This window comes from Amblyomma maculatum, chromosome 2, assembly GCF_055883805.1.
Source record: "Amblyomma maculatum isolate TAMU_Amacu chromosome 2, ASM5588380v1, whole genome shotgun sequence".
NCBI classification, from domain to species: Eukaryota; Metazoa; Arthropoda; class Arachnida; order Ixodida; family Ixodidae; genus Amblyomma; species Amblyomma maculatum.
The window spans coordinates 198,250,605-198,274,437 of record NC_139345.1 but is presented as its reverse complement, the minus strand read 5'-3'; the positions used below and the strand labels follow the sequence as shown (position 1 = coordinate 198,274,437).

The window sequence follows — 23,833 nt, the reverse complement described above, 5'->3', positions numbered from 1 at the left end:
TTTGTGTGGTATGATTGGCTGATTTCATTTTCTTCTCGTCTAGCTTTGAAGACCACCGAAAAAGGCTTCAGATAGTGCTAGAAGCTATCAAGTTATCAAGGCTAACTTTAAAAGTAGAGAAATGCCACTGCCTACGAGGAACTTCGGTTTCTGGGTCATATCGTTAGCAACGATTTCGTTCGCCTTGACCCTCAGAAAACGGCTGTGATCGCGCACTTTCCACCGCTCGCCGACAAGAAAGCCGTGCGCAGGTTCCTTGGCTTTGCGCTTATTCTCGATGATTTGTCAGGGACATTTCGCACATTGCCGAGCCGTTGGCGCAGCTTACAAAGAGTGACGTACCTTTTAAATGGGAAGCGCAGCAATAAGCCTTCGCCGAACTTAAGCGCCGACTACAGTACCCTCCTGTTCTGGTCCACTTTGATGAAAACGCCGAGCCCGAAATTTACACCGACTCTAGCAGTTTGGGTCTAGGCGTACTTCTCGTTCAGAAGAGTATCGGACAGGAGGAAGTTATCGCCTATGCTAGCCGTTCCTTGTCGAAAGCTGACAACGGAGAAAGAGTGTCCTGCCATCATTTCGGCCACATCAAAATTTCTCCCCTATTTGTACGGACGCCCATTCAGGGTTGTGAGCGATCAACATGCTCTGCTGTGGCTCGCCAACTTAAAAGATCCCTCCGGACGCCTTGCGCGATGGAGCCTGCGTCTTCAAGAATTGAACATCGCAGTCATCTACAAGTCTGGCCGCAAGCACTCTGATGCGGACTGCTTTTCACGAGTCTCCGTTTATGCGCCATTGAAAGATGACGACGAAGACGCCTTCTGGGGACCGGTAAGCGCCAGCAGCTTCGCACAACCGCAGCGCTGGGGCCCTGAGTAAGAAGATTTAGCTGATTACTTCGAAGAAAAAAACGCTTCCCCTACTGCTGTGGCCCGGTGTCATTTATTGTGGTTCGCCCTGCACAATGACGTCGTCGTGATGAAATCGCCGCCAACAGAAATGCGCAGCTTCTTATTGTGCCCAAAAACGTCGGACACCAGATTCTGCAGGCGCTGCATAATGAGCCGACAGCAGTATATCTCGGGTTTGCGCGCAGGTTGCCCAGGATACAATAAAAATATACCAAAAGGCCATGGTTGCTTGCCGACGTTGCTCATTATGCAAGAACGTACCGTGAATGCCATCGACGCAAGACAACTCCGACGAGACCTGCTGGTCAGCTGAACCCAATACTGCCACCGGTTAAGCCCTTCCAACAAATTGGGATGGACATCCTCGGCTCCTTCTCAACTTCAGTGGAGATTAAATGGATCATCGTGGCAACCGATTACATGACATGCTACGCCGAAGCCAAAGCCCTGCAAAACGGTACCGCACCAGAGGTTGCTAAGTTTTTTGTCGAACGAATTCCCCTGCGACACGGCCCTCCTAACACTTCTAACATTCTAACACTGAATTTCATATGAACACAAAACACATTCGTGTAGCCCTCTGTAAAAGAACAGCAGCTCAGGAGAATGACATATTATTCGGCGACATTCCAAGTGCATGTGTAGCATGACTTTAAAATTTCTAATTTCCTTTTTTGTCACAAGTGCGAAAAACTAATTTTCTAACTTTTCCCCGCTTTTCTTCACCCCCTCCAATTTTGCGGATTCGTCGTCGTTCACTGCAAAGCAATGCTTGTGCTACATGGCAAGAAGGAATAACTAAAGCGCTGTGCAGTTCAGAAATGAAATAAAGCAGTCGTTCTTTTACAATTAAGCTTAATTCGGTATCAAAGCTTCTGTATTCTCTATCTCTTAGTGGAATAGTTTCAGGCGTTCCACGGGGAAGGTAGTGTTTTTTTTTTACAAATATTGTGCATGAAGAGAAGACACCCACATGTAAACTCACTTGAGACTTCTTTAACACATTTTCGGGCTCTCATAACAGGTTGCGTAGAAAAATGTGTTGTTGTCGCATTTTGTTGGTCAATAAAATATACGCAAGAAACAAGACTTTGAGAAAGAAACAAGCGCCTAATGAATCGGGCCAACAAAGGACTAATCTTGCAAATAGAATGAAGCTGACGGTGCGGATATACAACTGGCCGTTATGAGAGAAACTTTAGGCATCTTATGAAAACTAGTTTACAAGGAGGTGGTAAGTCGTGGTACTGAGACGCTTAGCTCAAACTTCTGTTACCTGCGCAGAGTAATTTTCAACAAACTTGCTTCAAATACTCATTTAAGGCTGATTGGAACAATCCGCTCGATTGAGCACCATTGTATGAAAACATTTTTGATGGTACGCTACAAGTACGGAAAGTATTCGTAGTAAAACACAGCATTCACAAAATACAACTTGAACAGGTGCGGGTATGTTAAACCAAACAGCTAAGCGTCTCTCCACAGTGACGATGCGCTTCGCTGCTGGCACCGAGCCCCACATGGATGAGCAGCAGTAGCAGCGCATCGTTCAAGAATGGTTCAAATCCTACCATATAGGAACCGCTTGCTAAACGGAAGGTACTGGACCGGACACCAATTAGAGAAGTAAGCCGCACTTCTGCATAACAAGCGATTACTGGGGGATAGCGCGGCAATCGCTTAGCCAGTATGATGGCGACAGTTGCCATTCTGTATCAAAGAGGGCGCTCCGTTCCGTCCATCCAACGGGCGTTCGGTGGCACTGCGCACTCAAAATACTTCAAGAAATATTCCATTTAAGTGTGGAAATTTTTCATTACTATTTTTTAAAGCCTTTGTGTATATTGGAACAAAATATTAGCCTCTTAGAATGAGCAATTTGTACATTATAAGCGTTGTCTTACATTTCATTGCTGCTGCAGACTGCGCAAGCCATGTGCTAGGGAGATTTGTCTTCATTTAGTATCTTTATCACCTTGTCAACTTTCAAAAGTGATTCTCGAGTGTCCGCCACTTGATTCTGATCATTTTGCAGCTTATTGCAAGTGATAACGTTACTGTTTTTACGCGAAGCCGTCGCGTGGCTCGGCCGCTGGGGATCCCTTGGGCTCAGGCGGAGACCGGGCAAGTATGCATTTTCTCGTGTTGTCCGGGCTGGCCCGTACACCCCGATCCCAAGAACATGCAGTGTTTGTGAAGGTAAAATGGCGAGAATTGGGCCTAGTTGGTTATTCATAGTGGTTCATCGCGCTAACGCATAGAACGACAATAAACACAACACCACGGAGCGTGAAGGCACAGATGCGGCCATAGTGCGTTACGCAGTGCCAACCGCATGAGTCGCGCGGCGGCACGGCGCGCAGTGGGCTGAGGGCCGCTAAAGCATTGCCGCTCGTCGCTGTCGCCCAGGGTCTGCGTTTTTGAAAAATTTCGCGTGTCTCCTGGAAGCAGCTCGCAAGACAGCAAATCGCAAAAGGCTTTGGGGGCACTCACCCTTCATTCTCGCTTTTTTTTTTTTTTTGCAAGCGAAGTTTGTTTGCCTAATCCGGCATGAGTAAAGAACCTGCAGATGCTCATTTCGTCTGACGCGTGCGTATATGAGCGCATCGAGATCGTTTAATAAGAACTTGGTAGGGTAGTTAAGGGAAAAAAAAAGGCTAGTGTGGCTAGATCCTGCTAATTTCTGAAAAGAGCAGGAGAAAGTCACTAATTGCAATCATATCTGAATCGCAGTGCTGCAGCACACCGCTGCGCTTGTACTTGTTTTTTAACGCAATGCGTTAGAAGAAATTTCAGCATTTTTTTTATCATACTTCATGCTGTTTAGTGGAAGAAACTATACATTGCGCCACTGCACTCCCCTTGACCCAACGACGAGGCAGCGGTAACAAAGCAACGCTGAAATCGCGTCTCTGTCGCTGACAGGTCCTTCGCACCGTGCGGTATGCACAGCGACAGGCGTTGGCGTCGTCGTCGCGCGACGCATCACCAGGGATTGTTGCCTGTTTTTCTCTTACTGTATCGTCGCTTCAACTGCAATTATAGCATGTCGGGCCGGGGCCGAACCTTAAATCTGAGAGCCGGGCAGGATCAGGCAAATTCCGTGGTAGCATAGGGTCCGGGTCGCACTGAAACTTTAGGCCCGTGCATACCTCTAGTCGCGTCGGTTGGGTGGCGCACGCTTGGCGTCCGTGCCAGCTTTTATTTTTGTTTTTCGCACCCTCGCAATTTTCACCAGCGTCAGGACTACACTGAACCTCAGTATGCATTTTCCGGTCGTTATGCTTACTGATCGCCCCTCCGCGCTGGCTCAGCCATGTTATTCCATGTGTAACATAGATTTGCGAGCAGTCCATTTTTTGAGACACATTTGAATGGAAACTGTAGGTAAACTAAACAGGGAAGAGGAGTGGTACGCTGTTATCGTGTTTTAGAAGCATTGATTTAATGGAGAATTTCTTTCCCTGCATTTAGGGCTCTTGTCTCTATACTGTCAGCAGCCTAGCGGTTCCACTTGTGTCCTCACACTGCTTTTGCACCAGCAATCTGCCATCGAAGGGGTGCTGCCTTAACAGGAGGCAGACAATATATCAAGTTTTGGTGCCATATAACCTGTCAACAACTGTGGGAGCCTTGCCGTGAAACATGCTGTTTGTAAAGAAACACTGCCTTGGTAGGTACATGACATGTTTCCTTTGTTTTGCATTTATATATTGGCTTTAAATGCTCTGCTGGTTTACACTCACTCTACCGTTATTTTCTTTTGAGACTGCCAAGGAAAGAAGTGCAACAAGTTTCATGAAATCAAAGCTTGGAGTTCAGTATTGCTATCTTATTTTTGCTTGCTTTCCAGCTCAAAACTTACTGTTCGGGAGCCTTGCCCACAGTATGCAGAAAATAATATCCTTTGTAGCCTTGGCAGTGCTTTAAAAGCTGGTGCTATATTTCGGTGCTTTATTTCAAAAGTACGTGACCATTTCAAATTGAGGCAAGATTGAGTGAACCTGTGGTGTAATAGCATATATGACAGACAGCTTATTGAAATGAAGAAGTAGTTGTCATTCTATTAACACTCGACATGAGAGGTACAGGGGCTTTAAGCGATAAAATATTTAGCGTAATTGATTATGTTTGTATTACAAGAAATCACAGAAAGCATGTATTGAGGTTGCAGAGAAGAAAGCCATTCAATATTCCTCAGGCTATTTACCTTCCACTCTCCCCTCATTACAGCTGCCTGCACTGTGTGTATTTGTTCATACTGAAATGCCCTGATCCCTGGTCACGGCGTTCTTCTGCGGTGAAGGCCTCCCAGGCACTGCTCCGCTTTATGAGAAGCTCAGGCCTAATCGAAAGACTATGAGTTTGCTATGACAAGACTGTGACGTGATGTGATGTGGCGTGTCTGTTATGTGACTGTACTAACTTCAACTATCCCTCTCTCACAACTTTTATATCCACTCATCCCGTTCCCCCAGTGCAGGGTAGCAAACCGGCTGCTTTTACCGGTAAAACTCCCTGCCTTTCCTCCTCATCTTTCTCGTCCTGAAATGCCGTTACTGATTGCTTGTACACTGCTGGTTGGTTACATCAGCTTCAACCGTGTAGATATAATATGACTGGCATAAGTAAGACTATTTACTTTGCTCAAAGCAACTATTATAAAGAGTTATCTCTCCCCAAGCCTTTGAGGTTTCCCATTAACTTCGCAATTCACTTTATTCGCAGCTGCAATAAACTTATTGTTTAAACCTAGAGCAAGACATTTACTGAAAGGAGAACATCATGAAGTACTCTTTCAAATTTTGAAATTTTTAGAAAACAATTTGTTTGTTTTTGCCTATGCTTCAGCGTTCGGCAAACATGAGCAGGCTTGCTTACAGTGCAGGAGGGGTGGGATGCAAGACAAGAGGAAATTATTAGTACAGCTGCTCAATCAGGGGTGCATTGCTGGTGCTTTTATTACTCTTATATGTGTGCAGCTTTGCCTGAATACTTGCTATGGCTTTCCCCATAATGGGTGGCAGTGATCTTGCCGCCCACCCCTCAGGGGGGTGCCCATTTCCAAATACATTTCCCACAACCAACTTACCTCCTGGGCTTCAAATTTGTGATACTCAGACACAATTTTCTCCATTTGATGTGACCAGTGATGACATTTAGGGTGCGCAGTTTGTATCACTGGTCCATTAGTTTCATTTCGGGATGGTGTCACCCCATTATATTCCCTACTCATATTTCGTTTTCTGTGGGCACTTGCTACCTCTGGAAACCAAATAAGACGTATAAAACCTAGCAAATCTCCCGCAGTCTCAAAATGCTAGGACAACACCAAAAATCATGCCAGACAGCTATTTGTATGTCTTAACAAAAGCAAAAATGACCCCCAGATTTTTTTAATTGTCATGTATTATAAAATGATGTTTTAGTCACTGCCGCTTGACCAAGCAAATTGCAACTGTAAGTTCATTAAGGAGTCATGGTTTGGAGCAGCATGTGGATCTTGTGCTGCTTAGCTACTTAACTCCAAATATTCTTCTCTGTCAGACAAGATATTAAAAAAAAACAGGTTGAGCCAGAAGCCAATAGATTGGACTCTTAGCAGCATTGTACTTGTGATTTTAGGTGAACTTTCAGTTCATGCACTGCACATTACATTTGAGAGATAATGGTGCTCTTTTGCATATGTGCTATTTTGTTCTGCAAACAAAACTATTTCTTCAGACTCAATCTTATTGTTAATTTGAGTACGAAATATTGTCAATTTTTGAAAACAAATATAATTTGTGAGACTTAACAAATTTTGATTCTGGAACAAATGTATGGGAAACAATTTTTCACCTCAGGATTGAACTGGTGTTTGAAAAGGCACTTATTATTGGTTGAAAATGAAAAACCGCTGTTATGCTAGATGTGTCTTTTTTGTGATCCCATAGACACATCAAGCATTGTATTTCAAGATGTCCTCAAGCAGTGAAAATAATTGTTCGCCTCAAATATTGAGGCAGATTACTTTTCTCTATACCAACAACTACCACGAATTGGTTTGAAGAATTCTGAGATGCCCGAGCACCACACCTGGTACCTTGATATGGGAAGGATCCATGTATTCCTAACTGAAAGTAATCTTGCACATAGAAGGTTGCCAATGGTATGGTCATATGATTAGCTGTTATGAGGGAAAATGTATACTGATATGCTGCTAGCTGATAAGGAAGTATCAAGTCACTTTATAGTTGCGCGAACCAAGACACACGCAATACAGGGTACAGGACGAGCGCGCGTCCTGTATCCTGTCTTGCGAGTGTCTTCGTTCGCGCAACTATAAGATGTCTGAAGTACTACGCCAACTAGGCCGACAACGCATTTTACTTAAGTATGAAGTCTTTGTACTAAGATCTATCATAGGGTTTGCCAGCCTATACAAAGTAAATTTCTAGTACTTGCTCAATTGCTCATTGCAGGCTGGCTGTAATAATTTTAGCCGAACAAGCATGAAACCTATTGCTTGCTACATTATAAGTAAGGCAACTGTTTATAGTAGAATGCAGCGTGCAGAAATAAGCCATAAGAACTAAAAAGCTGGAATTTCAAGCGGTATGGTTGTAAACCAACAAGTGTGTCTCATTCATCACTGATCTAGAGAATATATTATGCATGCATAGGCTTGAAAATATCTGCAATTACACTTCTCCCTCAGCTAGCTTTTGTTTGATTGAAGCATACCGATTGTAGGTAGTTTGATTGATGCCGGGAGGGCAATGCTTTTTTTATTCTGGCCGCAGTAATGTATGTGTACTTGTAAGGTGTGTACTGCAGAAAAATGCTGGTCTTTGATATATTCCGGTTTTACATGCATAGAAATCCATATTGCTTATTGTACGATTTTCTAAACTGTGATTGTTCTAGAGTCTGAACCCTCATATTTCAGGACCTCTAATTCTATACCAACACTAAGCATCCAGCTGGAGTTGTTGGTACACCAAAATAAATCTTTTGCTCCTAAAGATATTTCTTTTGTATATGGGTGCATATTATTTTGCATGTACCGTCTTTGCCAAAAGTAACCAGGCTGCGTGTTCCATTTCTAGGTCGGGTAGCAGAGTATTCGTACCACGTCTGAAGCTGTAAGTCTGTGAAAAGTAAAGGCGAGCTCCTCTCCTCACTTCTCAACAAGTTGTGACCCTCTGGGAATCAATGTTGGCTGCAGAATAGACGCGAGAATCAAAACATGCAACCTGGTTACTTTTTGCAAAGACGGTACATTTATCATTCCTACGTCATAAGATTCTGCATGTTTTTGCAGGCACAGAACCCTATGGTAAAACGCTCTGAAAGAAGGACGTGTGGCCATAAGCCTTCAATATATATTTTGTACTTAATCATATAGAGCACCCAGACTTCAAATATATGATTGGATAAATGCTAAGGAGCTGTGTTCGGATCTTATTGTGGTATATGCTTGTTTTATGCAAATGCCATTTGTAAGACCCACGGGCCAATCTCCTCAACAAACTGTTTCTGATTCGTTCTGCTCCCTGTGGGGTGTCCTTGTTACTGCCTGTGCCATACATTTCCTTTGGCCCCTCAACCTCATCACTTGATCCATCCACCTTTCACTGCCAACCACCATGCTCAACACAATCCATTGTCTTTTCGAAATGATGGATCTTTTTCTGGAATCCACCTATACCCAGCCTCCTGTTCTTGCAACACCTCTCGCACTACAAGGCTCTAGTGCCTCAACTCTGCTACCCATGCCCAACCCCTTCCATCAGAACCAAATGCACACTGCACCCCATCACCTCTCCTTGCACTGCCTGGCCATGTACTGCTTAGTACTCTGTTCCCAATACCCCCTACTAACCCCTTCCATCTCAACCCTGTACCCAATTCCTCCTATTCCTGCACTCCATTTTGCACTGCATTTTGGACCTTTTATGTCCTTGTGGCATGTACATGCATATTAGCTCTCAATAAAATGTTTTTGGACAATGGTGTGTTTGCCTCATTTAATAGTATGGGTTTCAAGGCTCCTTAGGCAGATGACATGCAAGATGTATATTGGGAAATTACTGCTTAAAAAAACCACAATCCGCCTTTTGCGCGAAATTTCTGCGCACGCGCGAAGTCGTAGCAGCGACCGATGGAAACACATTGGACGGCGTCGACGGCGTTTCTTGGCGTCGCCAGTGCACGGGGGCTAGCGACACCGGGCGGCACGGTGACCGTCACAGGCTTGGGAAAGCGATGCCAACCACATCTGCCGCGTACGGTTGCCACTTTCTAGGCATGCCGAGATGCAAGACGCGGTTTTTCAGGTTTCCTTCGGCGAGCCGCGACCAAGAACGACGTGAAGCTTGAATTAGGGCCACCAAGCGTCAAGATGTAAATGGCCGACCTTAGCAACCGACTGAGTACTCTCGACTGTGCGAAAAACACTTCGTTAGAGGTATGTATGCATCTAAAGGAAATGTGCATGATGATACTATCTACCGGAGATTGCACCAAGTCTGTAACCCACCAGTGATAGCCGCAATGAGCATTTGTTCGGCGCGTGTTTATTTTATTTGCGACGGGGCCTGATGGCGATGTATTTTTTCGTTTGTTTTCTTTATGTGCGAAGGAGCCGGGTAGCGCAGATATCACAGGTGGTTGTATGCGCTAGACCGTAATATTTAGCATGTTTTATCGCGACTGCAGCCTGACTAAAAATAAAAACAAATTGGTCGTTTGTTGTGATGCACCGCCTTTCGCGAGCCAAGTGGTTGAGCTGATCATGAGGCTCGCGAACGGCAATGCATTACAACGCCGCCTTTGTTTCTTGTTAGTCAGTTGGCAGTCTCGATAAAACATGCTAAATATTACGGCCTAGCGCACACAGCCGCCTGTGACATCTACGCTACTTACCCCTTTCGCACATAAAGAAAAGAAACGATAAAATACATCGCCATCAGGCCCCGGGACAACTAAAGAAATCACGCACCGAATAAATCCTCGTTGCGGCTATCACTGGTGCATTACAGGCTGGGTACAAACTCCAGTAGGTACTTTTCATCATGCACATTTCCTTTAGATGCATACATACCTGTAGTATCTGAGTTTATGCCACTCGGAGCATATGACGCACTTGACAGTCTTGCACGACGCATAGTATATTTTTTGCCTTAAATTCTCGCCTTCATGAACACCAAAGCATTTGAATTTTGTTCCTTTGGTGTACGCAATCAGATTCACTGCGTTAGGGAGCTTGATAATCGCCGTCTTCGTCCAACCGTTTGCAATGGCAAGGAAACCGCCCGGCACAAATGAGTCTCCTGGAGGGTTCATGCTCGTTCACTTGCAGAGTGGATCACTCTGAACGTAGAACAGCGTTGGTTCCTGACCGAGATGCACATCTGTCACCAAGTCGTTCATTCCGCAGAAATCGCGGCGGAGGCAGAAAGATTGTGGATCCTTTCACAACAGAATGACCATTCTCTGTGAACCGAGAACCTTTTCATCACTGCGACCACATCCGTTCTGACTCCTGAGGACAGAAACCGGCTACAGCGCTGAGTCATCCGTTGCCAGAAAAATGTCGCACGTTTCCTGCAGGTGTGTATTCTGGCCGGGACAATGCCCTTTTCAGGGGGTGTGTATAAGTGCCTCTTTGCCGAGCTTCGTAGATGAAATCCTATAGCTGCACGCTTGTAGATGACGCGAGGAGGAAGCGACGCCCATTGCACCATGCCGGCGCCGCGGTGACCGCATTGTGCTCGGTAACTCAAGACACCCCGCGCATATGCGCCGCTAGTAAGTCACAGGAGGCGATTCCACCTAGCTCTGCAGCATCAGCAAACCACTGGCTGCTTTGCCCTTTGAGATGCCTCTCTCTCTCTCTCTGCCTCCGAGCTCTCCTGTCTGCTAAAAACCTGCACGCGGAGAGCGTCTCATTCTGTGGCGTCGAACACGGCCCGCGCTACACGTTCTTACAATACGAAGATAGTGTATGCGTGCGTTATGAGTTGATTGTGAAAACGCTGTAACAATTACTCATATTGCGTGAACATGATATACTGCAATCACTGTCACTACTTTCTGCCCCGAGGCCAAAAAAGGGGCGAGCTTGCTCTTTCTACCTGCGTTGCCGTGGCCATTTTGTATGGTGCGCTTTCGCGTCGTCTGCTACACCGCCGTCCAATGTGTTTCTCGTCCGCTCCCGCATGATGGCGCCACATCCTCTTGCAAAAGGCGGATTGTCGGACTAACAGGTATTCAAAGGAAATGGCAGCAGTAAGTAAATGCCAAGGGTGAAATAATATTGCATGGCTAAAGGTGGCTTAACAGCGGCAGTGGCAATGAAGCCTCGTTGCGTGCCAATAAATACCAATATGTGATACTAGCGGCACGGCCAGTTTATCGTCTATGTTAGCTGTGCAAGTCTGGCTCTATGTTGGGATATATGCCGGACCAGGGGCCCGATCCTCGATATTCGCCTTCCCCTGGCGATGCCATATTGTCTTTCTGATTGGCTCTGGAAAGAGTCACGTGCTTCAAACTTGAGGCGCGAAACCATCAGTTGAGGCAAACACTTTTAGCGGTTACGTCAAAATGACGTAGCCGTGAGAATTGATTTCAACCGGAGCTATCCTTGTTGCCTGGATGAAAAATACGAATGCTTTTGGAGTGGAAGCGAAGTTACTGATGGTGGTTTGGAGAACACTTACGCTCGATTAACCAATGTGATGAAAATAATGGCATACTGGGAAGGAGCGGATGCTCAAATTTGATTGGCTGGAGCTATGTCACGTGAAACACGTGATACGCAAGCATATTTAGATTACGTCAAATTGACGCGTCATGACGTAACTGATGTGCCGCCATTACCGAAAATGCTGACGTTTGGCCGCCATAATTTCGCCGAGTGGCGAGGTACCCGAATTATGCTAATGAGACTATGGCGACAGGCAAGCTGATTTATGCAGCCGTTAGCCTACCGTAGTTTCTTAGCTTGTTATTAAAAGTAAAAGGATAACTTTATATACACCTTGTATGGCTTTTTAAACGCAATAGAAAGGCAAATTATGAGCGCGTATAAAATAAAAGACGCTTGAGACAATCTCTAATGGGGGCAGAAGCGTGCAGCCGCGTGACGGCGCTAACTGCTTTCTTATTTCAAACCCTTTCTTCCCATGGTAAGAAATCATTGGTCTGCGCGGTTATGATAACCCAGCAATGGCGGCGGCCATGAAGGGAGGCATGGAGGGAGGTACGCTTACATTATAGTGAACTAGAATATATTGTAGTTCACTATAGCTTACATGGAGGAAAGAAAGAACTTGTACGCTTATGAGTGGTCTTCGTGCCGTTCGTCTTCTGCAAGTAGTGATCGAGGATTTGCTGCAGCACAGCAATGCTGTCAAATTGTCTTGAAAGATAGCTCGTCAGTACAGTCAGATCAGTCATCTGACGAGGAGTGTGGTGTGGCGGCTTTGCAAGCTCCGAGGCGAGAATTGCCCTGCGCTCGGAGTTTTGAACTGTTAAGCTACTGGTGTTTCGGGTGGGACCGCCAGTGGTGAACGCCTCTGATGTTGGATGGCACGAAATGTATTCGTTCGGCCGGGCAACGAGCTCCCGGAATGTGTCGGGCTTCTCGATGGGTGTCGACCAGCAAGGCAACGCAGTCAATCTGCTGGAAATGGTGCAGCACGTCGAGCATCACAGAGGTGTGTGCAATAGGAAAACCTGCAAAGGTGACTGTTCATACAGCGTCATTCGCATTCAAGTTGTGCGCAGGCGGGAAATGATTGAAGATTAAAGGAATACTTACAGGACGCATGCGGCGAATCCGATATTTTTAATCAGCATTTTGCGTTGCTTTTAGCTGTCTATTTCTACCACGCATTATAATTTTCTTCAACCTCTCTACACTGCACGAACTTAAAAAAAAAAAAAACAAACTGAGTGTGCTCGTAGTTGTCAAGATTTCTTGGTTAATGGTTTCGACGACCGAGAAAGGAAAAACAAGTGAAATCGCCTGATATAAGTCGTTCCTTTATTTGCAAAAAAAAAAAATAAAAAGTTAGCCGTCACAATACAATTTCCGCCACCAAGCCGACTTTACCTGTTACGGAAATGGTTCACTTAGGTTTAGGTTTTGCACTGACCATTTCTAGCATTCATAGATTACACTTTACCGCAGCTTAGCTTGCAGCTTTGATGATTTTGAATGTTCCTGTGCCATGCGTGTTTGATATTTTATTTGCATATAATTTAGGCACTAAACATTTGCAGGTGATCGTGTGCACCTTGTGCAGCCGTTGCAGCACTTCCGCTCCGAGTCATCATGTGGGCGAGAAGTCCTGGGGCCATATTCAACATCATTAACCTTTCTGCTAGGCTTGTATAATCTGGGAGGCCACGCCTTGTCCCTGGACGGCCACATCAGATGTGAAGTGCTATGCAGATGGACAGCTCTTTTTGAAGATCGTTACAGCTTGTAGTGTGTGCAGATCACATGACATTGACGCCACCTGCAAATGGTAATCGCAGCAGGAACATCAACAAGTACAAGGAAGAGGACGTGCAACGTTTATATTAACTCGGACAGGAACAACTTGATCACCTGCACTTGAGATTGTCCCTCGCGGTCATGATTTTGATATAAGCCACAAGTGATCAATGTGCACATTCTTACTGCTTCTTGTTCGATAGCATACTGCTGAAAAGCCGTCCAAGTCTTAATTTTTTCTGTGGTTTTGGGATATAACTATCTCTTTGGTGTACATTTTGTTGATAGCATGTGCAAGAACCAAGTTCAGCTTTGGGGTGGCGCAGTGGTTACGGCGCTCGACTACTGTTCCCAAAGACGCGGGATTGAATCCCGGCCTCGGCGGCCGCTTTTCGATTGAGGCGAAAAGCAAGGCGCCCGTATGCTGTGCGATGTTAGTGCACGTTAGTGCCATGTTAGAACCCCAGGTTCGAAATTTCCGGAGCCCTCCACTACGGCGTCTCTCATAGCCTGAGTCGCTTTGGGACGTTAAACCCCACAAACCAAACCAAACCTTTCCTTGGTGCTATAATTTTTTGTCTACCATCTGTAGACATACTGAGTGTATTCTTCTACAAGTGCTGTGGCCCTTGCTGAGAGCTGTCATTCTTTGTTGTATACTTTGCTTTTTTGTGTTCTGCTTAAACTCAATGTGCATTTTATGAAGTGCTTCATGTCAATGAAACACAGGAAGGTACAAAAACGTTCTCCTTCTACCTCCAGAAGTGCCATTCTGAGTAGGACGTGCGTGCACCAATAGTTCACAATTCACTTTGGTGTTTGTGGCAAGCAGGCAGTCTGCGATGTACTACTTCAGTGAGAATATTTGACATACGTGCACCCTGGTGGATGTGTCTGCAGTCGTGTACCATAGCAGAGTTCATTTCGTTACACCTATCTTGTGTGCTGCTAGGGTGAAACGTGAGGCGCCCACTGTGTTTTTGCACAGACTGCAGAGTGAAGCGAGCTGTGCTTCTTTGTATTTGGTTCCCTTTATGCTTGTTTTCTATTGCTTCCTTCGTATGCTGAATGTAGATGAACAGCAATCAACTAGATTTCCCAAGGATAATTTGTGCATCTATTTGGTGGTCATTGTCTTTCATTGTTGTATGCACGAAAAATGAGGCCCCCGCCAACTTGTCAACTCATTTTGGCAGTTTTAGATTCCACTTTTGCAAAATTTGCCAGTTTCATTTTGCACTGCAATTACTGATGCTTTTTAGTGATGTTAATCAAGATCCCAGATAACCTGTTTAACCTCTGCATCATTTGTGTGGCTCGGCTATCAATTAACATTTTTGTATTCTTCAGTTTTTTTACAAAGGCAGCTATTGACTTCTCTGTTTTGTAACTAGGTGGTATTGATGTGCATGTGCACCCACTGGCAAAAGTTCTTGAAGGTGGCTTCGCAGGGGAAAGAATACATTCATTTGTGTACGAGATAAATTGCTTGACATTTCATGTTTCACTATATAACCCATAGTCACAATGATGATGCACAAGCACAGGAATGAAATAAAAACTTTTTGATAAGGTTGTCCTTCATAAATTTTTGACTGCAGCTCTACAAAATGCTTTCCTCCTTTTGTGCATGGCTACATATCTTGTTCCATAAAATATCTCCCACCATGATAGTGTTGTGTATAGACCTTCCATACCCCTATTATGAGGCTGCTATCTGGGTCAGTTGCTTCTTGACACATTCTTGCTGCTGCCACATGCCCTCCGGCACTCACATATGTTAAAAGAGGGTTGGTAAAGCTGACATATTCATGCTCTAAGCCACTGGAGCATGGCTTCATCACTCGAGATATTTATCGAATGATTGCAGCTGTGTATAACTGTTTCATTATTTTTTTTTTGGTAATAAGACAGGCAACCCTTAGGCCATGGAAACGCATCCGTACAGCTTGGTTAGAGTGGGCTTTATAGGTATCTAGACAAGTGGTCTTCCACATAATTGGATAACTTACAGGTACACCCTAAAGATATGTATCATAGAATAAATACTAGGTGTTAGCAGTAGCAAAGTCGATTCACACAAATGAGAGTCTGCAGACAGGAGCCATAAAAGCTGTTGTGTCATAGCGGTAAATGCTGAGCTTGCGTGTCCCCACAATTGTTTTTAGAGCATGAAGTTTTCAAGTGCTGTGCTGGTTTGCCTGATAGCTGTCACATTGAGTTACTTGCTGAAATAATGCTTAAGGCTTGTCTTCCTGAGACAAACATTTCTGCTTTTTGGTAGACTGCATAAAGGGAACATTCTAGGTGTTGCAAGCATTTATGCACAGGTAAAATCATTCTTACACACACTATAACTACCTTTGCCCTGTCCATAACATAATCAGGGAACACTTGCTCAGTCCCAGGTGCCGACTACCATTTAAATGACGTTGAGTTCCATAATCTTTGATACTGGCAATACTGCGGAACGCATAGCATCCCTTGACTGTAGTTGCAGCCTAGTGGTGTGAGCATTTGGGGACCAATCCTCAGCGGTGTTGGGTACTCATTGGTAAAACGGTGGGTGCTTGCTTTGCTGGTGCTGGGGTTATCTTGGGCCAAACACTTGGAGAATGGGTTTTTGACCCTATCTTGTGTTCCCTTGCTTTGTATAAGTAGTTTCTCTTCTTTGGTCTCCAAGGCCGTGCCACCTTTCAGATATGGCGATGAGCTGTACAAGTACAACAATATTGTAATTACTTGATTGTGTGACAGCCTTTCATTTTAGGCTGTGTATTGTAGAGTGTGCAGTGCTGTAAATAAATTTTGTATTGTTTTGTATATTGTAATTTTCAGTTTTCTTATAAGCAAGGCTTCATGTCAGGTGCATGTAAAAAAAATGCCAAAAAATACCGAAAGCAAATGATACACCAATTGTTAGTCAACAACGAGCTGTTTAAAGCTATAGGGAATGTGTTACGTGAGTAGCAGGTCTCTTAAAGTGTGCATGTTTTGCCAAAATAAAGGACAGAAGCTATACTGCTACCTGTTGGAAAAACCATGCATACAAGACACACTAGCTGCAAATCATACGCTCATTTAAATCACGTTTGGTTTTCCAATGATATGCAATCAAAATGTCGAAAAAGTAAATTTCATGCTTTATTCCCATATTTATGCCCGTATTTCAGGTGAGGTTCATTTGAGCATGTTTTTGAGTCAGAGTGTAGAGAGTGGATGTTAGACAGTTGCACGTTGGACATTATGCATTGCTGGAAGGGCACACAGGGGATGGCAAAGCCAATACAAATCATACAGTATTATCACCTGGCATTAATGAACCTTTGCCAAAAAATCCAGAACACCACCCTGATGTGCTGCAGGCCACATCAGCCTTGCCATTCGTGCCTCTTTTTGTCTAATATTGTCCCCGTGCATGCTTCTGTTTTTCTTTTTTTTTGCTGTTACTTTTTACTTACGTTGTCCTTTAAGTCACGCTTGTTTTCCCCTTTGGCTCTCTTGCTTCACTCAGAGACAGGTTCGGGCTTTGTGCAGCATGTGCACTGGTTAATGTGTGCATGAATGCTACATTCAATGACAATTGCTTCAAGAAAATGGTTTTCATACTGCATCTAGCTCATTGTAATTAGGCATCATATATCATATTCACTCTTCATGTCTGTTCCTTCACTTCCTGAGCATCAAATAGTATATGTGAAGGCATTTCTCTAGCCGACCTCATCACACTTCTCTCCTCTGAGGAATCTTGCTGCACTGAAAGAAAGTGCCGAATGCTATTGCAAGTGCAAAACTGGTAAACAGTAGCAAAGGAACTAGGCTGTACCTGACAAATTTTCTTTCTCTTGTAACATTGTGCTGTGCTGTGCACTTGCATCAGACGAGCAGTGTTCCTACTTTTATAAAATGTTTTTATGCAACATGCTCAGAAACCAAGCAGAATAATACCGACAGTTTTTTTTGTTTTTTTTTAATGAGGTAATTAATACATCTGCCACAACACAGTGACACTTTGCATGCGGTGAAATGTGCATACAGCGTGCTATGTCTAATTCAGGGCACACTAAATGCCATCAGCGTGAAAGCTAACCTGTTGCTGCCAGTGGGCATCTGGATACACTTTTTATTGCATTTTCATTGCTGCCAGAAAATATTATCTGCTTATTTTTGCGACGAAATTCGCAGTAACGTTTCCTGTGCGGCTGCGTGAAAACGTCCCCTCCGCGATGGCTCAACAATGATTGTAGACGCCCGGCTCTCCAACCCGCAGTATGTGCGCAGCCCAGCCACGACGATCGCATTTCGATGGAATTAACACGCTAAAGGTGGTCCGATGTCAGCGCAAGCTAAGATCGCCAGATATATGGCCTAATCGAGCTCACCACTATGCGTGTTTTCACTACGCCGCTCCACCGGGCCGATATCCGCATGCTACGTCACTGAAGCCGACAAGTATACCCGTAGCAGACTTGCTAACATGATGGAAACGGTGGGCTGCCGCAGGCAATTTCCAACGACAGTGATACCCTGAGAAGGCCAGCGTCGTCGTCGGACAGGTGCGTCTCTTCTCTAGAGGCAACTGCAGCCCGAAAATCTGTTGGGCGTTTCCAATTCTCAGTATTCGTCAACAAATTCTTTAATCCTGATACTCGCCGATTTCTCTGCGCGACTAAGTCCATAAATGAAACACGCACAGCTAGCCACATGCACTCATCTCAAGTAAGGCATCGCCCACACTTGACGACCGGCTGTTTGTGGGGTTTGCGTCGAGTACCGCCGCTCGCTCAGCCTAGCTGCTGCTGAACGTCCGACAGCGTGTGTACTATGATGCACTGTGGTCGCAACTACCGTAACTATAATAATACAGTACAGTACAGCCGCAACGTATACGTAGGTATCTCACTATCTCTCCTCAGCCTTGCCCTGCCACGCGACGCATGTATGCAGCGTAAACACGGTTCGCACCGACCCTTCAGCTTTTCGGCATCGCAGCGTTGGCTTTTTTGTAATCGGCGCCAAGTAGCAGACGACGGCGTTATTTTTTGTCACTTTTTTTCTTGTTTTTTAAATTTTGTCATCAATTTTTGTTTATACGCGTTTTAGCGCCGCCCCAATTTTCACGTCACGGGTACGTCACAACATGGCCGAAAAGGCGAATATCGAGGATCGGGCCCCAGGATATAAAATGCAATTTATCAAACCCCAGTGTTACGTCAATGTTGGTACCAATATTCGTCAACGTTGGGCCGGGGTTGGTTCGATGTTGGTGTGCTGCCTGGGTGAAACGTTATATGGTCGATACTTTCGGCCATATAAAATCCTTCCTGCATCGGACAACTCAACTATGAAGTCATTCCCGACAGTACGACAGCATCACAACGGCGGCGTTGGCGCCCAGAAATCGTTCAACTTCGTCTGAAGCCTTATTACACGCGATAAAGATTCCATTGTATTTAAACTTTGTAATGCTTTTGTTTTATTTGTTTATTTTGGAAAATCGAGGCGATGTTTTTTTCAAGAAGGGAGTAATGCTGTGAAACCTTTCAAACTGTATTTGTTGTTTTTTAGTAGCCGCCGGCCTGCGTCTTTATCACTCTGATTCTGGCACGTATATCAATTCTGGTTTCTTTGTTCGTTATTGTTTGAAGTCGCGATACGCACCTTTATCAGTTTCTTTGTCACGCAAGAGGCGCAAGATCTTTCTCGAAGATTCCGACCACTCACGTCTGTTTCTACAATGTTCCAGGTTGTGCTAGTAACCGTTTGCGACGTTATCTAGATGGTTCTGAGTAACCTTTAAATTGAGTGTTCACGAGTGCGACGGGCATTCTTTTTTCGACGATCGCCGAGAACGATTGTTGCTGTCGCCACCGCCGAATCGCTTAGTTCATTTGCGGGCGCAAGTAAGGCCAATAGTGCACTTACAGACTCATTTGTGTCATCGACCTTCTCACCACCGTGACAATATGCTCAGAATGAAAAACCAATGCTTGATTATGCTAATTGAGAAAATTTAGTGCTTAACTGATCAAAACATAATCGTAACAGAATAATTATAGCTAGAAAAATGATCAAAATTTGTCAAACTGCTCAGAATGGAATGCCAATGCATGCTGACACAAAGTAAAAATAAAATAATAAAATTGAACAATTTAACAAGTAAAAAAAAATCATCGTGCTTGTGTGTGAAATGCTATCGCGTCATAGCTTTAACAGCTGAGCTTAAGTTTACCCTATTATTTTCTCGCACTCCCCTTTGTAATGCTTTCGGGCATCGAGCAAAATTAGTAATTAAATATAAGCTCTGGATGTTCTTTCTGCCTTCGCTGAGCAAGGTGTTGATTTTTAACCGAGTGAAAAAACGTAGGTGACATTTCAGAAGAGCACAAAATTGGGGAAGTATGACATTCATGGTCTTAAAAAAGCGCGAACTGGAATCGCGGTTGGGTCGTTTCTGTAAATACTTTCCTTTTATCTTGCATAAACTATATCATAGGATGGAATAGAAAATCCTTTGTCCAACGCACAGGTGTGTGAATTGCTTCCTGTGTTGTCCCTATTACTAGCAGTATCTTTCATGCAAAGATAGACAAAGCCATACAGCACAAGTGTGCTTGATTAGACCCAAATGTCTGTAGGTATGTAGACGACTATCCCGCGCTGTCTTTTCAATATATATCCTGCAACGCACTTTCATAGATGTTCTAAAGGTGTTTAATGAAAGTAGCCCAGGTTTGATTTTACAGTCGTGATTCCAAAAAAACAGTAAGGTTCAGTTTCTTTATTTATTCTTGTACTTTCGACCGGGTGATGTTTATTGGTCTTACCAGACTATGGCCAAAAAACCATTACTTAGCTACTCATCTGGTCAGTCCAAAGTTTTCAAGAGCGGGATTGTAGCCTGATGAATTAAAGCAGCCATCTCAAATTCCTGCCAACATTCACTCAATGAGCGCGTCTCTACACAGGTGAGCAGGCTGGAAGCAAGCGGTTATCCGAAACATATAATCATGCAGGCTTGTGAAAATTTGCTAAAGTGGGTCAAGGCGGGGTCAAAACCTAAACCCCAAGTCGAAGAAAATCGCAGAGTCGCTGTGATTCCGTGTAGGCACTAAGTGTACCACGGGTTTAAAAACGTTGCAGGGCGCTACAGGGTCCCACTCGTCTTCTCTGATTCTAAGAACTAGAATGCAATCTGTTAAAAAGTGCGCAGGCGGGTGAAAAATGCAGAACAAAAAAATCCAGTACACGATCAAGCACCTAGCTCCGTATGTTCCATGTGACATTGTGGTTGTATACAGGTTGCCACTGTCCTGTTGTGCGGTATACGTCAAACCGGACGGTGTATCAACATAATATTAGAAAAACGCGTAGCATTATCAGGTGGGGACGCCCGTACCAATCTGGCGAAACATTGCAGCACGTGTAAAACTAGTGGTAAAGAAAAAAGTAGAGCACACCGCTCTTTGGGAGAACCACAATTCTTTTTAAACACCGTGAACAATCTTTTGGAGAGATCATGGAAGCATTTCACATGCATTTCAACCGAAAAATTCCTATCAATCAAATATCTATTTTTTGACTGATAGGGAATTAACATATGTAACGGCAACACTTGGGCTTGAAAGTTAATCTGATAAACCTTTGGGTCTTCACGTAGGTGTCAGGTAAAGGTTGTTGCCTTGTGTGTTTTATTTTTTTTTTGTGTTTCTTGTTTTTGTTTGGCTCAATTGCCTTCATATTTATTCACATCTCTTTCTTAAATAAAACTTAATTGCCAGTTAGCGCTTATCATTGTCCTTCTTTCTCCGTCCTTGTTGCCAGTGACATTTCAGAAACATTAAAATAAAGCGTCACTTTGGAGATGGCCTAAGACATAATTTTGTCATCGTTAAATACCATGCAAGCCCTGCGAAAATTTTAGGAAAAAATAGAGGCTTCTGTTTTCGCACTTTTTCAAACAGAAGTTCCCCATTCATTGCGAACGTATTGTACTCGACAGTGTCCATGATGCCAGAATTTTCCTCACAAACACGCATGTTTTGAAGTCAACACGGGGCCACCGACATCATTCCGAGGGACAGCTGCTCCCCATTCCTGTATTTGTCGCTATCTAACAGGAGAAAAATAGCGACACCCTTTCGTGGTTGCTCCCAGATTCTTAGCGACCGTCCATTACACAAGCTGACGGCAATGTCAAATAAATGGTTTTAATAACACAAGAAGATTAGCAAGCTTCGACACTGCCCCAGTTAAACGAGGGCGTAGCGAAAATGTTAAAACCAGCCCCCACAATACATTGCGTTTCGCACACTTAGACGGCTGCACACTCCTCTGCCTGCAAAAACAGGCCCATCGATTAACGCCAACGCCACCGTGAGGCCGCTCTGGGCAGCGTACAAAGCTCACCCACAGAATGACAGAGAACTTTCAAGACCATAAAGCGGTAATAAAGGAATATTCTAGTGGTTGTCACTACAAAAGGCCTAAAACAAGACCATAATGTCGATGTAGTGGCCTGCATGCGGTCAGTTCTAAAAGTATCTTCGCTAAAACGCCAGTTATCTGCAAGCGTCCTTAACATTGCTTAAGTCTAAAAAAAGTTTATGTGAATTCAAAAACAAAAATTGCTTAGTCTTGAATGCAGTGATTCGGGCTGGATTGAAAGCTATCTCGTGAATCAATGCTGACTTAATTTCTGCTTGTGAAAGAATAAAATGATAATGTTTTGGTGAAATATTACAGACGAACACGCCATGAAATTTGCTACAAGCTTCAATATTGGATTGTAATAAGTCGGAAAAAGTGGCGCTTTTTCGACTGCGGGAGTAATTTTTAAACAGAAAAATATCTTGTCTCATCAGTAGCGTGTGCAGAAAATAGTTGTCCGCGGAATTCGTGACCAACTGCCAGCATCTATCTATCTCTCTCTCTCTCTCTCACGCACACACACATGCACACGCACGCACGCACGCGCGCGCACACACACACACACATCAGAGCACTTGAGCAACGGATTTTAATTCTAGTTGTCTAGCGTCCCACCCGTGGCCATGTCAAAGAACGCTAAATTTAGTGATAACAGTAATGATGGTATAGTGATGAAAATGACGGTGCATTAGGTGGAAAATGATTATAGTAGCGCTAGTGATGATGATTAGGATAGCAGGGATGCAAATGACGATGCAGTTGGTGAAAACAGTTCTGTAAAACGGCTTTCACCTTTTAAGCTCTCAAGCAGACTTGAGCGCAGCATTGTAATTTTGAAACATGCCCAAAACAGGTGATAACGCAACTGCGGAGAGTCAAGAGTGTCACTGCGATTGCGAAGGCTCGATATATCAGGCAGGAGATGCTTATTGAGCATACCGTGATCAAGTTTATTTTGCCATATACAATGTATTGATCATTGCTGAGACCAAAGGTACGGTAAGAAGAAAAAGGCAAAATACGACTTGTTTCCCACGGACGTTAGAAAGCCAGTACGAAAAACGTTAAATAATTTATCGATCTGGCAGCGAAGAGTGGAGAAAAGTGCATATGAGCCCACTTCAATCACACTTACCACTGAATGAGCAGCGCCTCGTGTGGCTTGAAATGAATCAACCCATTGTGTGAATAGGAACAGGGACAGTCGGCTGTCTTTAAAAAAAGTCCTGTTGGCTACACCACGATGTCAATAAAAACCAGTCACGTCCCATTCTGAAACAGCATCAGACAGCTGTTTATAGTAAGTTGGCCTTTCCGCAATCTGTAAAGAAAAGGGCGGAAGTACGTTCCAGTGTCTTGCTAAACTTCCCTCAGGCAATGCTCTTGCGATGCGCCAGTCAGTGTCGTTGAAAGTTGGGGAGCCTCGATTCAAGCCACGTATTCTAATCGCCTCCTTGCGAAAGACCGCACCCGCCGGAACGCAGAGATGCCACAAGAAAGGCACGGCTGGTTTGTTCCTAGCGAAAGGAAACCCTCAAAACCGAAACATCTCTATGGCGTAGGAACAAAAAGAAAAACACAGGAAATCATCCTCCAGGTGGTAGGCAAAGCAGTGCGGCCCAGGGCGTTGCTACCTTTTGCGCAATGTCCAGCTGGGGCCGCTGCCTTTTGAGCAGGCTGGCATGCCACAACTAAGTCGGAAGACGCGGCCCCACCCGGCGTGCGACTAGGTTTCTGGTTTGCTGTGGCGCACCGTAAGGGCCAAGAAGCCAGCAGACAAAGGACGAGCAGCGAAACAACGCCCACCGGGGGTCCGGTGCCTGCTTGTTCGCCCCGATTCGCAGAAGGAACAGTTACCGCGGCGCCGCTGTTTCTGTATTCTTCGGCTGCGTATGCCCCGGAAGCGATGGAAGCCACGCGCACTCCTCCTTGCATCATGCCAGAGCTATGCAGCTACAGTCGGCCAGGTCCAGAGATCGCCAGCTCCTTCACGAGC

The 23,833-nt window shown here is 44.6% G+C and overlaps 1 long non-coding RNA gene across 1 annotated transcript; it reads left to right on the top strand.

Moving 5' to 3' along the window:
* The first annotated feature begins 12,528 nt into the window (after window positions 1-12,528).
* Window positions 12,529-13,521, top strand: LOC146200881 (uncharacterized). Its single transcript, XR_014704856.1, has 2 exons — window positions 12,529-12,622; window positions 13,191-13,521. It is a non-coding gene; the product is annotated as an uncharacterized LOC146200881 (long non-coding RNA).
* Window positions 13,522-23,833: the final 10,312 nt, after the last annotated feature.